The sequence below is a fragment of the Zootoca vivipara genome, chromosome 11, assembly GCF_965207765.1.
Source record: "Zootoca vivipara chromosome 11, rZooViv2.hap1.1, whole genome shotgun sequence".
Lineage (NCBI taxonomy): Eukaryota > Metazoa > Chordata > Lepidosauria > Squamata > Lacertidae > Zootoca > Zootoca vivipara.
Window position 1 is genome coordinate 13,487,443 of NC_142594.1, and position 15,606 is coordinate 13,503,048.

Consider the following 15,606-nt stretch of genomic DNA (forward strand, 5'->3'; position numbering starts at 1 on the left):
GTCGGGTTTCAGGTTTGCCAATGGGGCCTCCCCAAAAAATTTGCTTGTAATCCAAAAAAAAAAAATGGGTTGTAACCCAAAACACATGCAAACCAAGACGTATGCAAACCAAGGTACCACTGTAGTAAAATATGCAGGAAAGGATGCTATGTAATATGAACCATCAGAAGGAGAAGAAAGGAAGTCACTGGATATTTTAAAGTTTGTAAAATGTTTGATTTGAAATGTAGAAAAATGAAAATTAAGTTATATATAATAAAACAGACTTACACCCTGAGCCTGGAAAGATAAATACCTGCTGTTTATTGCACAAAGGTCTGAGGACCTCAGTGTCCTGGCTTACATTCAAACCTATTTCATATAGGCATCAATTTGATGTTGACAAAAACTCAGATGTCCAGGGGGCTCATATTAATGTAGGTGATTAATTCTAGATTCATGAATCTGCTATGTGAACTGATGGTGGCCCACTGTTATTCTTAGTATTTTAGGGCTGGGCAATATCTGGTTTTCAACATTGCGGTATGTCACCAGCTAAACATCGTGACATACTGTTAAATGACAATGTCTAAAAGAAGGATGGGCCTCTGTAGAGGCTTCACGGTTTTTCCTGCATCATGAATTTTTCATAGCACACACATCATGATTTGCAATATACCGTATTGCCAGGTTAAAAAATTATGGAACTAATATCATGATATGGGCTTCAAACTGTTTTTTGACGATGTATCGATATATCGCCCAGACCTAATCTGTACATGATGATGGAAAGGGATTTTTCTTCTTCTTCCCTCTCCTCCTTTCTTCATTTAAATTCCTTTCCCCCTTTTTTCCTTTTCCCTCCCCTTGTTAAATTCACAAATACTTTTCTAAACCTCTTTGCTGCATTCGGCTGGCTTTCGGCTCCTTACCCTGAGATCCTTAAGCGCTGGCAGAAGTCAGAGGCATCAGAAAACATTTAGAAAAGCTGAGCATTATTTAGCAAAAAAAATATCATGCAAATTCACCGCTAAAGCGCTCCAGCTGAGCAGGCCGGCTTGCAACAGCTTAACGCGGCCTTGGCGTTCCTAAGCTTCCCTGCCAGCTGCTTGCTTGCAAGGAATAAATGTATGTTACGCCTCCCAAATGCCTTTGGCTACATAACATACGGTATTTAAACAGCCCAACAGCCTGGTCTGGAATGATTATCATTGTATAATCTGTAAACAGCTATTGGTTATGCCACTTATGAGCTGGTTTGTCATAGGTGCTGGGGGTTGACAATCTACACCAGACATAGGCAACCTTGGCTCTCCAGATGTTTTGGAACTACAACTCCCATGATCCCTAGCTAACAGGGCCAGTGGTCAGGGGTCATGGGAGTTGTAGTTCCAAAACATATGGAGAACCAAGGTTGCCTATGCCTGATCTACACAGTCATGAATTACAATAATCATATCATTCTTAAACAAGTGTTGGTCATCCTACTTTATAAGTTATGGAGTTGCCAAAACAGAATCCCTAGCTGCCATTGTTGGGCAAGACGGCTCTCAAGTCTTATTTTTCAAATGAGGGACTGACTGTGATTCAGTCTCAGTTAAGCATCTAGCTTGTTCAGATGACAATTAAGCTAACTTAAGAACTTTGAGAGCTTAAAGAAGAAAAGTCACTTGATCCAGGAACAGTCCACATATATACTGGCCTGTTCCAACATCTTTTTCTTAATGGTGACAGGGACCATTCATAATGTGAGAATATTCTTCACAACTGTGAGCAGGGCATTGGGGTGGGTTAAATGAAGACAAGTTACAACAATTGACTGTAACGCTGTTCACTGCTCCTGCTCAGATTGCACAGAAAAAGCATTTGGGTTCTGGTACAATTGTACAGGTAAACGTTAAGGGCCCCTGGACGGTTAAGTCCAGTCAAAGGCGACTATGGGGTTGCGGAGCTCATCTCGCTTTCAGGCCGAGGGAGGAGCAGGCATTTGTCCACAGACAGTTTTCCGGGTTATGACTGAACTGCTTCTGGCTCAACGGAACACTGTGCTGGAAACCAGAGCGCACAGAAACGCCATTTACCTTCCCACCGCAGTGCTACCTGTTTATCTACTTGCACTGGCGTGCTTTCGAACTGCTAGGTTGGCAGGAGCTGGGACAGAGCAACGGGAGCTCACCTGATCGCAGGGATTCGAACCGCCAACTTTCTGATCGGCAAGCCCAACAGCGCCTCCTGTGTCTACAGGACGGGGTATTAGTGTGTGAAAACAGTCAAAATCCAAAGATCTCCAGGCATGCACCCAAGCATCTTCACTCGGTTGCAAGTGGCCGATAGCACCACAGATATTGTGAGGCAGAACCAGTTGCTACTCCCATCTTATGATGGTGGCAGAAGCTTGAATGAAGAAATCCCACACCAACACACCTGTAAGAAACTATCAGGCCCACTTTGATGCCCCAATTTAATTGCTGCAATCTGCTTCATTATTGGGGGGAAGACTCCTCTGCTCTTACTCATTTTTATGCTACAAACTATAGATACTGTCAGAGGGCCTGGTATGGCTACTCTAGAGTAACGACTCCAGCATGGTCTTTTAAGGTTTTTATTAAGTGCTGATTATTTACAGTGTTCAGAGCAGTAAAAATGCATCCTTAAGGTGAGGTGTCTGAACTCCCGAATGGCGATTGGCGCGTTTTCTTCCAGCACCACAGCTTTGGCAGACCCAACCTCTTCCCCCTACGTTTGCGTCGCAATTCGGGAGTTGGGGGAATTGGCCTCCCCCCTGTGCGTCCAACTTCCTGTCCCACCTGCGGCCTGGGCTCCACAACCTTGCCTGAGCCTCGGACACCACTTCCTGACTCTCCGCTGGAGGCAGAGCTCTCCTTACTCTCTCCCGCGCTTGGGGATGGGCTGGAACTTAAGATGGGAGGGACTTCCCTGTATCCCTCGTCCCTCACATCCATCCCCCTCCCAGGCTCCTCTCCCCCCCTTCCTAGTGGCTCTCCGCTTGCTGGGGACGAGTGAAACCCCAAGAAGTCTGTGGCATCCGAGCCTGTGGGTGTAAAAATTTCCCCCCAATCCTGCGATCTTTCTCCTTCCCCCTGAGAAGACGGGAATCCCAAGAAGTCAGTGGCGTCAGAGCTGGTGGGAGTAAAAATGTTCTGCCAGTCCTCTCCTGCCTCTGACGTCGTTGACCTCGGTGAAACCCACACCTCTTCTTCCGTGTCCTCAAATTCCGCTTCCCATCTCCATGGAGAGCTGCTGCCTGCTATCCCTTCCTCCTGCCCCTCCCCCTCTCCCTCCCTTTCCATGTGCCAGGGCTTGGGCCTGTGGGGGAACAGGGCGTGGAACTCTTCCACTAAAAATTCCTCAGGTACTTCTGTGGCCGGTATCCACTCATTGTGGGACGGCGGAGTGTCCTCCCATGCTATCAGGTACTCCAGTCCTCTCACCCCTCTCCTTGAGTCTAAAATCTCAGTTGCCTCATTGAGCTGTCGGGCGTCTCCCGTCTCCCCCCCTCCCTCTGGAGGCTGATCGCTGTCCCTGAACCTGGTACTTTCCCTGTACGGCGACAGCAGCGATCTATGAAACACTGGGTGCACTCTCATGTCCTCCGGCAGTGCTAGCCTGAAGGCTACCGGGTTGACCTGTTGCGTGACCGTGAAGGGGCCCAGCCTCCTGGGTGCTAACTTCTTGCATCGCCCCCTGGTGGGAAGACCTTCCGAGGATAACCAAACCTTGTCCCCCACCCTGATGACCTCTCCCGGTCGCCTGTGGCGATCTGCCCCCTTCTTGTACGCTTCCTTGGCCCTCTCCAAGTGTTCTCTGAGCTGCTGGTGCACCGTCTCCAGGTCCTCTGCCCAATCCTCTGCCTGTGGGCCCTCTTCCTCCTCCTCCCCCTCCCTCTCCGGGAAAGATCTGAGGTCGCGCCCGTAGTTGGCCTTAAAGGGCGACACCCCTGTGGAGACGTGCACCGCATTGTTGTAGGCAAATTCTGCCAGTGGCAGGCGATCCACCCAGTCCGTTTGCCTCTGGCTGACGTAACATCTCAGGTACTGCTGCAGAATGGCGTTGACCCGCTCCGCCTGTCCATTGGTTTGCGGGTGCCTAGCCGTCGACAAGCTGACCTCCACCTGCAGGAGGTTCATGAGCCGCCGCCAGAACCTGGAAACAAATTGGCGGCCACGATCCGAAATAACCCTTAAAGGCAATCCATGCAGTCTGAATACGTGGTCAACAAACAGTTTGGCCGTCTCTTCTGCCGAGACCGCCCTGGCACACGGTATAAAATGGCACATTTTGGACATGAGGTCCACCACCACCAATACTGCGGTCTTGCCCCTGGACGACGGCAGGTCTGTGATGAAGTCCATGGACACTACTTCCCACGGCCTGTGCGGTGTGGCTAAGGGCTCCAGCAAACCAGCTGGTGGCGCTCTGACCACCTTTGCTCGCTGGCAGGTGTCACATCCCCTTACATAATCCCGAACATCCTCCCGCACCCCTGGCCACCAGAAGTGTCTCATGACTAGGTGAGTGGTTTTGTCCCTTCCAAAATGACCCGCCGTTGGGTTGTCGTGCATCTGCTTGAGGGCCTTACCTCTCAGCTGTTTGGTTGGCAGGTACAGGGCTCCCTTGTAAAAAAGCAAACCCCTCCTTTCCTCAAAGTCTTTGGCCTGCTCCCCCCCCCTCTCAGTTCTCTGAAGATGCGGGTGGCAAATTCATCAGCTGCTGTCAGTGCTGTGAGTTCTGCCTCGCTCACCACTGCTGCTCCGCAGGACCATGCTGATGGGGGGAAAATATGCCTGGGTGCCGGTGGCAACTCCTCCTCCATGTACTCTGGCTTGCGGGAGAGGGCATCCGCCCTGACATTCTGCTCTCCCGGGATGTAGTGGATGGAGAAGTTGAAGTTCGAGAAGAACTCTGCCCACCGTATCTGCCGCTGGTTGAGCACCCTGGCAGTTCTCCAGAACTCCAGGTTCTTGTGGTCTGTGCACACCTGGATGGGGTGCTTGGCGCCCACCAGGAAGTGTCGCCAGTGCTGGAACGCAGCGTGGATCGCGAGAAGTTCCCTGTCAAACACTGTGTAGTTGCGTTCCGGCTGGGTCAGCTTCCTGGAGAAGAAGGCACAGGGTCTCCACTCTCTGTTGGCGTCCAGTTGCAACAGAATCGCTCCCAGAGCCTTGTCCGAAGCATCTGTCTCCAGGCGTAGGGGCGCATCCTGCACCACGTGGAACAGGTGCTGATCTGAAGCGAATACCCTCTTGAGGCTTTCGAACGCTGCTTGCGCCTCTGGTGTCCACCGGAACTTCTGCTTGCCTCTCAGGCAGTCGGTGATAGGAGCCGTGACGCGAGAGAAGTTCTTGATGAACTTCCTGTAGAAGTTCGCGAAGCCTAGTAGGCGTTGGGCATCTTTGCGCGTCCTGGGGCTGTGCCAGTCCAGGATGGCCTGCACCTTGTCCTTGTCCATCGCCAGCCCCTTGTCTGACAGCTTGTAGCCTAGGAAGTCCACTTCTTTGGTGTGAAACTTGCACTTCTCCAGCTTCACATACAGGTGGTTGTCCTTCAGGCGCTGCAACACCTCCCTGACATCCTTCACATGCTGCACTGGGTCATTGGAGTAGATAAGGATGTCATCCAGAAAGACCAAGCAGTTCTTGAAGAGGAGGGACCCCAGGACGTGGTGCATGAAGGCCTGGAAGCATGCGGAGCCCCCTTGCAACCCGAAGGGCATCACCAGATATTCAAAAGAGCCCAGAGGCGTGAACATCGTGGTTTTCCATTCATCACCCTCCCGGATCCTAATCAAGTTGTACGCCCCTCTTAGGTCGAGCTTGGTGAAGATCTTGCCCCTGCGTGCCGCTGTCAGGAGATCATCCACTCTGGGCATGGGGAAAGCCACTGGCTCTGTCACCGAATTCAGCCGTCTAAAATCCACCACCAGACGGCGCTGTTGCGTGTCTTTCTTGTCCACCCAGAAGACCGGGCTGCCCCCTGCTGCCTTGCTTTCTCTGATGAACCCCCGCTTGAGGTTCTTGTCGATGAAAGCGCGCAGATCCTCCAGTTCCTGATCTGACATGGCGTACAGCTTGGCTGGGGGTATAGTTGCCCCTGGCACCAGGTTGATCTGGCAGTCAAAAGGCCTGTGTGGGGGTAGGTGGTCGGACTCCGCTTCGCTGAAGACCTCCTGCAGGTCCCAGTACGGCTTGGGTATTGCCTCACCCCCCTTGACGTGCATGGTGGCCACCGTGGCTATCGGAGGCCCCTCCCCTGGTTGGTGCTGCATGCAATGTTCCAGACAAAAGTCCGATCCAAAAGTGATGCATCTCTGGTGCCAACTTATGGAGGGGTCGTGGCGCGTCAGCCAGCTCATGCCCAAGACGATGGGGGGGTCTGAGATGGTTGTGACGTTGAAAGCCAGTGTCTCTGAGTGCCTTCCCACCGTCATTCTCATGGGGGGGGGGTTGATGCGTGATGGCCCCTCCCAGCAGCTCTCTGCCGTCAATGGTGGCCACGTGCAGGGGAAAATCCAGCTGCAGAAGTTGGATCTGGTGCTCTTCCGCAAAGTTTCTCGAGAAGAAGTTGGCTGAGGCACCACTGTCAATTAAGGCGAGGACTGTCAGGGGATAGCCATTTGGGAGCGTGAGCGTGACTTCTAGAACCACTCCTGCTCTGGGAGGGGTGGGCTGGCTGTGCTCCTCTCTGTGCGGGTGGGCGGGCGGGGGCTGTTGTCTGCTGACTGTGCCTGGCCGCTCCCCCTTGTCTCCTGCAGCCAGGCTGTCTCGTTTCCCTGCTGTGGTGCTGCGTCAGCTGGGGAAGGTACAACCGTTCCCGCCTTTCCTTGCCACTCTCTGCGATGAGGGCAGTCTCTGACGCGATGCCGGGGGGAGTTGCAGAGAAAGCAATTCCCGCCTCTTCCCTCCTTGCGTCTTGGCGCCGCCGGGGTTTGAAAAGCCCGCGCGCGCGCTCCTCCGATCTCCATCGGTTCCGGCTCTGGGCTTGGCCTGGGCGGGTGTGGGGGCGGGCCCTGGGGTGGGGTTTGGTGATGTGGTCTGTCCTGGGAGCGTGGGAACCAGGGTTTTGCTGCGCGCGTCGCTTGTTTGTCATTCCATCTGGATTCCTGTCTCACCCCCACCGCTAGCGCCGCTTTGCTTAACTCATCCATAGTTCGCGGTTTGGGACCTCTTGCCAGCTCATCCTTAACGTCTGCGTGCAAACCCATGTAGAAGGCTGATTTCACTGGCTCACTTTGCAGATCCCACCCCAGTTTGTGCACCAGCATGGTGAATCTCGCCCAGTAGTCCCTAACTGTCGATTTTCCTTGTGTTAAGTTATGAAGCTCCTCTTTAGTGGCCTCCATTTCACTGTCACTAGCGTACATTATTTTTAAAGCTTCTAGAAATAATTTTGCGTTCTTCATGCAAGGATTTTTTTGCGCGATGAGCGGTCTTACCCATTCTCGGGCGGCCCCCGTCAAATGCTCTATGATAAAGGAGACTCTGTGCGCGTCATCTGGGAATTCTGCTGCATGCAATTCCAGCGCATAATTTATTTCTGTCTCGAATCCTAGGTACTCCCTAGGGTCGCCGCTAAACTTGGTGACTAGGCTCTGTCCCCTTCTCACTTGGACTAGCTGCGGCTGGGGCACCCCCCCACCTCTAGCGGCTTTCTCCTCTTCCAACTTCTTCTGTAGGTCCAAAACCATCACCCTTAGCTGTTTCTCAGTCTCCTCTTTTGTCCTCACCTGGTCCACCAGCTTGTTCAGCTCCTCCTGCGCCCCTCGCGCTTCCTCCTGAGCGGCATGCAATTGCTGCTGTGCGTGCGCTGTGAGGTTCTGCAGCTCCTGCTTCGCTGCTTCGGCCTCCAGCCTCCAATGCTCAGCCTCTTGAGCGCTCATCGCTGCACTCCAAAGTAGCCAAAAAAAGATTCGGGAGTTGCTGTCAGAGGGCCTGGTATGGCTACTCTAGAGTAACGACTCCAGCATGGTCTTTTAAGGTTTTTATTAAGTGCTGATTATTTACAGTGTTCAGAGCAGTAAAAATGCATCCTTAAGGTGAGGTGTCTGAACTCCCGAATGGCGATTGGCGCGTTTTCTTCCAGCACCACAGCTTTGGCAGACCCAACCTCTTCCCCCTACGTCGCAATTCGGGAGTTGGGGGAATTGGCCTCCCCCCTGTGCGTCCAACTTCCTGTCCCACCTGCGGCCTGGGCTCCACAACCTTGCCTGAGCCTCGGACACCACTTCCTGACTCTCCGCTGGAGGCAGAGCTCTCCTTACTCTCTCCCGCGCTTGGGGATGGGCTGGAACTTAAGATGGGAGGGACTTCCCTGTATCCCTCGTCCCTCACAGATACTAACTAGGAAAATAATTAACACCTCCTGGCCGGACTGTCAGAAGAAAACACATTATGCTGGAGTTTGTCAAGGCCATGAGCTCACTTACATTGCCAAGCCCTGTTGCTATGTTACGAAGGAGCGATGTTAGATGTTGCTATGTTAGAGCGAAGGAGACCTTATTTTAAAACACGGATCTTCACTCATCAGTCATTAGTGATTCGGTGCTTCTTATTTCCCCCTTTTAAGATCTTCTTACTCTCTTATCTACACACATTATCAACCATTTGCAGAAATGCAAGAACCCACACAATAACTGAGCGCTGCTACAATTACACCAGCTGGCATGGTCCTTGTTAGGGGGCAGACCCAGATTTCGTATGCCAGGCTCCAGATTTCCAGCCACCTTTTCTCCGTCCCCCCTTTACACCCACCCCAATTTTTGCTCACAAGGCAGTTGGACCCACTGCTATGTCACCATCAGGGCCGGCCCTAAGGCAAGGCTGGGTAGCGCAATGCGCCAGGGCGCTGGGCCACCATGGGCGCAGAAGGGGCGCTGAACATTGTCAGCCGCGTCCCTCCTGCCCACACAGCTCACTGAATGAGCTCAGGCCACTCAGGGGTCTCAGTCTAACATACCTTGAATGTTATAAGAGCAGGAGGTGGAGAATCAAGAATAAAATCATTGAGCTTCTTGGAGGAAAGGTGGGGTATTAATGTCACAGTTAAAAAACGCCTGACCTTTACCAAATATAGAGCCCAGCAATAAAAGAGGAGTCTTACCCAGGGTTCAAAATTAGCAGGGCGCCAGGCGCATTTTGTGCCAAAAGATTCTCCATTTGCGAGTACCTCAAAAAGTCTGGGCACCATTTTCTCCCGCCTGGCTGATACTCAAGGATTACTGAAATGTTTGTGCTTTGAAGCCGTGAAGTATACGTTCAGGATAGACAATATGTTAAGGAGTTTAACAATAAAGAGTAGAGTGCTTTGAAAAATGAAGTATGGTACCGATATTTTTATTGTAAACATCAAATTAAACGTGTATTAACAATTTCTGCTAAAAACGTGATGTTAACAATGTGTCGCTTATGTTAATTGCGTATTAATTCATGCTTATCAAAATAATAAATAAAAAAGTGTTGTTGAGCGCCCCACAGGGGCGACTAGACATTCTGTTTTGGCACCCACAACCCAAGTCCCAGAAACCATTTGGCTCCTAGCTTTTCCATCCAAGTTTCTGACACTGGTCGGACCCCGGGAAAGCATGACTGGGACACACGCCAAAGGACTCAAGAGTTCTACTGGATAACAGCGTAAAATGATTTCTGAAATCATTTTCATAAATTGAAAATGACCCCACAGTTTGTGCTTTGGCACAGAACAATCAAGGTCATTTTCAAGTCTACTAACAGCAGAATCATACGGAAGACTTTGAAGCCAATGCCATTCTAGTGTGGGTGGTCAACATGCGGAAACCTGCTTTCCTTTCTCCTGCCACCTTTTTCTCAAAGATAAACAACTAGAAATGTGACCCTAAAACATTTCCGGGTGTGTGTATGTGTGTGTGTGCCTATGTGTGTGGAAATCACTTGAAATGACAAAGAGAACTTCCATTATTCGCACACACAAAGACCACAAGCAACAGCCCAACAAAGGATGACTTTATAAGAAGCCTTTCTCTCCCTCTCTCTATTATGGTTCAAGCAAGATACAGTTCGTTCATTGTACCAGGATGCAAAATACAAGCCATGCCCCCCCTCCCCAAAAAAGTAGCAAGCTCCTTCCTTCCTTCCTTCCATCATCCTCATAGCTAGCATTGAGAACTGTCAAACCAGCATCTTCCCAAGAAATCTTTGTGGCACTTCCGCAGAAACTATTTCAACATCTAAGTGACAAAGGAAGCCAAGAGAAGTAAGTCAGTAAATCAGAATTCAGAGAGCCTTAACCATATCTCAGTCTATGGTTCTAGTTACAGGTAGGTAGCCGTGTTGGTCTGACTCGAAGCAAAATAAAAAAAATCCTTCAGTAGCACCTTAAAGACCAACTAAGTTTTTATTTTGGTATGAGCTTTCGTGTGCATGCACACTTCTTCAGATACATTTGAAACAGAAGAGTCAGGCCCTTATGTATATACAGAGGGTGGTGGGTGTGGGTGGGAATGGGTGATGGGTGATGGGCTGATGGGAGTGGGTAGATGGCTGTTAACGACTGCTGATGACTGCAATTGGTCCTGCGGGGGAAAAGCAAGGGCTGAGGCGCTAAAGAAAGCTTGATCATGCATAATGAGATAAGAATCCAATGTCTTTGTTCATCCCAGGTGGCTCCATGGTTTTAAGCTTGCTAATGAGTTCCAATTCAGCAACTTCTCTTTCCAGTCTGTTCCTGAAATTTTTCTGTAATAAAACAGCTGCTTTGAGAACTTGTATAGAATGTCCTGGGAGATTGAAGTGTTCTGCTACTGGTTTCTCTGTCTTGTGGTTCCTGATGTCAGATTTATGTCCATTTATCCTTTGGCGTAGGGTTTGGCCTGTTTGTCCAGGTCTTCTATAAACAGAAAAGGGGGCAGGAGACCCTTGCTTACCAGTGGTCAGGGATGATGGGAATTGTAGGCCAAAACATCTGGAGGGCCGCAGTTTGGGGGTGCCTGCTCTAGAGCAGTGTTTCCCAACTGGGGGCCATATGGGGGCCCCCAGGATATTCCAAGGGGGCCACAGGTGAAAATTGTGTAAATGGGGGTTCACACCACAAGGCTAGGGGGCCACAGAGGGAAGTGAGAAGAAAAAAAAACTTTTAAAAACCCTGAGTGGCTGGCTATCTGCTTGGCCAATCACAAGCGGTTAAGGCGGTTACACACAAGGAACTAGTGTTCCTTTTTGTGAAATGCATTTTCCTGGAGCAGTACTGGTTTGTTCCCGGCGGGAGAGGCCGATCACCGAGGCTCCCATTTTGACCAGTAGAGCCAGCGAGCCAGAAACAACCCCCCTCCAGGTCAGTTAAGTGGGGTGGTGGGGTGGCAATGGGTAGGGCTGGGCGAGCCGGAGCTGCTTGTTGCTACTGCCAGTGCTGGGCCCGGTGGCAGCCTGGGCCTGACTCTGCACGGTGCAGGCTGCAATCCACCCCAGCGCCTAGTGGATCAGGGCCTTCAGATGTTGCCAAGGGGCGCTCTGCCCGTCAGCAGCATCAGCCAGGCTCTGCAAGACATGGGGTGAAATCCACCCCAGAGCCTAGCCGAGCGGGGTCGTCTGGTGCTGCTGACTTGCACCTAGTAAATAACTAAGTGTCTACTCAGAAGAAAGTCGCAATGAGTTCAGTGGGCCTTACGCCCAGGTAAGGACAGATTGTGAAGCTGAGGCTCCAATATTTTGGCCACCTTATGAGAAGAGAAGACTCCCTGGAAAAGACCCTGATGTTGGGAAAGATCTCGGGCACAAGGAGAAGGGGACGACAGAGGACGAGTTGGCTGGACAGTGTTCTCGAAGCAACCAACATGAGTTTGACCAAACTGCGGGAGGCAGTGGAAGACAGGAGTGTCTGGCGTGCTCTGGTCCATGGGGTCACAAAGAGTCGGACACGACTAAACAACTAAACAACAACAACTCCCAGGTAAGGGGGGGGGCACTACAGTCATACCTCGGTTTAAGCACACCTCGGTTTGAGTACTTTCAGTTTAAGTACTCCGCGGACCAGTCTGGAATGGATTTATCCACTTTCCATTACTTTCAATGGGAAAGTTCGCTTCAGGTTAAGTACGCTTCAGGTTAAGTACAGACTTCCGGAACCAATTGTGTTTGTAAACCGAGGTACCACTGTATAGTGTTTTATCTAGGCAGCCAGGGCTCCTCTGAATGACGAGATCTTTTTGCAGCAGGTCAGCGAGGACCGCTTGCTTTTTTAAAATTCTCCCACATAAACAGAACTCCCTGTGTGCCTTTTGGGCCGTATCTGTAGGTTTGCCCCTCTGTGTCAAATAACTGGGGTTAATGAAGTAATGAAGTGTTTAATTTTTATAATACATGGAAGATGGATTTCCCTTGGGAGGTTCTGAACTCTCCATTCCTTGGAGAGTGTCTAAGCAGAGGTTGGGTGGCAGCTCCCCCCCCCCCCCGGCTGCACCCATGGGGAGCACAGGAAGGAAACAAGGTCAGAAGGGGGCCACGGGTGGAAAAAAAAGTTTGGGAAACACTGCTATAGAGACTCTTGCAAGATCTCGCAGGGCCGCCAAGAGATCCCACAAGCTCTAAGGTGGCCCCGATCTTACAAGAGGGGACGGATCCAGGGATTGTTCCGACTGCGCGGTTTTGCCTTCATACGCAAGCATTGGAAATGCAACTGTCACATAAATTACGATCTCCCTTTACATGCAAAGTATCCTAAAAGCCGCAGAAGAAATGTGTCTTTTGGAAAACGCGATATAATATTATTCATCTCAAAACACTTAAAGCGCATTTTGATATTTTTTTTTAAAAAAAAGTTAAAGCCACTCTGTCACAACAGAATAGCGGAAGCCTAACTTATCCAAACCGAACAGCCACGCCAGAGCTGAAATTGCCCAAGACAGCCTTTCCCACAAACAAGAGTTCATAGGTTACTTATGCAAGCCTTATCACAACTGACAGCAGGCAAAGGCTATCCGCTTTAAAGCCGCAGGCCAGGAAGGAATATTTTAAGTTCCAGCAGACAACATAGCGCACATTAATCATTTCTGTGGCAAAAGCTCTGCCTTATCAACATGACCCCCATCTGCAGAAATAGGCATTTGGACTCTCCCCCGCGCACAAAAAAGAAATATTTGTGTTAAATTATCTTTACAGCGCTTTTACTCTCTCAACACACACACACTGCAAAAAAAGCGGGAATATGTTACGTGCTTCACATTACTGGCAGATGCACAGAGACTGTGTCAGGCTTAAAGGTCCACCCTGGCTATTTTTCTAGAAAAAGAGGTGTTGGAACTCACCAGGAACGCCTCCTCTTATAATGGCAATGGCACCCACCAATGGAGTTCCGGAATGTTCCAGTTGAAAAAAAAGCCCTGATTCCACTTATGAAACATTCACATTTGGAGATCCAATCACAAACATGGGGGGAAAGGCAGGCTCTTCAAAGATGAATGAGAAACCACACTTGCAATAGAGGGAGAGGGATATGGGGAACAGAATTCAGGGCCCATGAATCAGACCGTTATATAACTAGATTATTGGACTATGGGCTGGGCAATGTAGCGGTTTCCAGACCATATTGCGATATTGGTTTCATAGTTTTTGACCTGGCACTATATTGTGAATCATGATGTGTGTGTGGGCTCGCACTGTGCAAAATTCATGGCGCAGGAAAAAAAGTGAAGCTAGCAATGTTTAGCTGGTGATGCATCACAAAACTGAAAACCAACTCTATCCTTATTTCAAATCACCCAGCCCTCCCATTCGCCTCTACATAGTTCCATCTGTATTTCAGACATTGTGATAAATCATTATATATCACAATGTTTAGCTGATGATATATTGTGACGTTGAAAACCAGATAATTGCCCAGCCCTATCTTGGACACAGGGTCAAAATGAAAGTTACCGTATCCTGGGGACCAGAACTAAAAAAAAAAGGTTTCTTATGTTACCCAGATCCATTCTGAATGCATAGCTGTCAACCCTCCCGTTTTTTGCCGGAAACCCCCTTATTTCAATCCATTTCCCGCTTCTATCCCGGATTGTAGATACCCCGTAAATTTCCCGGATTTCAAAGCAGCTCCTCTCCCTCCCTGCTGGCCAGGGAGGCTCCACTCGCCCCCCCCCCCTCGAGCGAGCAGCCAATCGCCACCCAGTAAAACGCCTCGCTCGGCAGCTGGCTGCTCACTCACTTGCTGAGTGCTGCTGGAAATCGCCTCTGCGCATGCCCGGGCATGTGCAGAACCGATTTCTGGTGCCGCTCTGCTCATGTCTGGGCACCGGAAATTGCTTTTGCGCATGTCCAGACATACGCAGAAGCGATTTCCAGTGCCTAGACATGCAGACATGGGCAGCCCAGCACCGGAAGTTGCTTCTGTGCATGTCTGGACATGCGCAGAACCGATTTCCGGTGCCGCGCCGCTGGGTGAGGCTGCTGATCCCTTATTTTCCAATCCATAAGTTGACAGCTACGTCTGAATGTCTAGCAGCCCACATTCTTATGCACAAGTTGTGCCATGTGGTCATTTCCATTACACATGGCCTGCAATCCTAGCTTATGGATGAAAGAATCCCAAACTTATCTTCATACAATAGGAGGGCAGGTAGGCAACCTTACAGCTGTAGAATTAGATGCAGTTAAGCACAGCTCCCCCCTTCTTCTTCTTTTATTTATTTACAGAAATGCCTAAAGGTGAATATCGCAGATTAACAACAAATGTGTATTTTTTTTAAAGACTTTTGTTAAAAGAAACTAACTGCTGCACTTTTTATTGGGATCTGTAATTTTGCTTGGCTGAATAATGGCAGAAAGAGAAGCCAGATGCTCAGAGTTAATAGATGCCAGATCAGTAATCAAAACCTTCCTTAGCCATTCAGCCCAACCTGCTACTCATTATTGAATGTCTATTTGCCAGATGCCCTGTGTTTTCAATGGACGACACATTTTTCACCCCCATCATAGCATTCTAGTTCCAAAACATTTAGTACTTTTGTTAACACTCCAATATTATTGAACTTCGGTTCAATAAGAACCCCAGTAATACATTTATATTCAAATGTGATGCATTTGGGATTGTATCTTCAGTTAGCTTTTTAACCATCACCGTCAATGTTATTTGTAGTTAAATTTAGCATTGACACAGCATGAGAGCATTTTACTTAGCTAATGCTCTCAGTACAGAACTCTTTACAACAGCCCTGTAAAATAGCCTGTATTGCCATCCCCTTATTGCGGATGGAGAGCACTGAGGCAGGGAGAAGAGATACCTATTTGTACATTAAATGAGGCTCAGGGTAAAAGTAAAATTAGAGCCGTGGATTTCCTCCTTCACAGTTTATCAACTCTCCTAAATGCATGTTTTTGGAAGTAAATTCCACTGAAATACACAGGATGCAGGTAAATTTGCACAGGTTGGTAGATGTCATTTAACATAAGTCAATTTCACAGTAACATTTGGCATTCAATAAACGTCATTTATATCCAAGGGAATGACGAGTTGTTTAGCAGATGCAAAAAATGTCACATCAGTTAACCAGATTTACAAAAAGAAAAACACGCACAGATAAATAAATTTTAGAAAGGGACAAGATTAGATGCAGAGCTGAGCTCAGTGGCGGCACTGGTGAAGGAA

At 49.4% G+C, this 15,606-nt stretch overlaps 1 protein-coding gene across 1 annotated transcript in view; it reads right to left on the minus strand.

Annotated features, from left to right (window-relative positions):
* SH3BP5 (SH3 domain binding protein 5) overlaps nt 1-15,606 on the minus strand; it is a 55,558-nt gene that overhangs the window by 16,439 nt on the left and 23,513 nt on the right. The gene's annotated exons all lie outside the window — the stretch shown is intronic.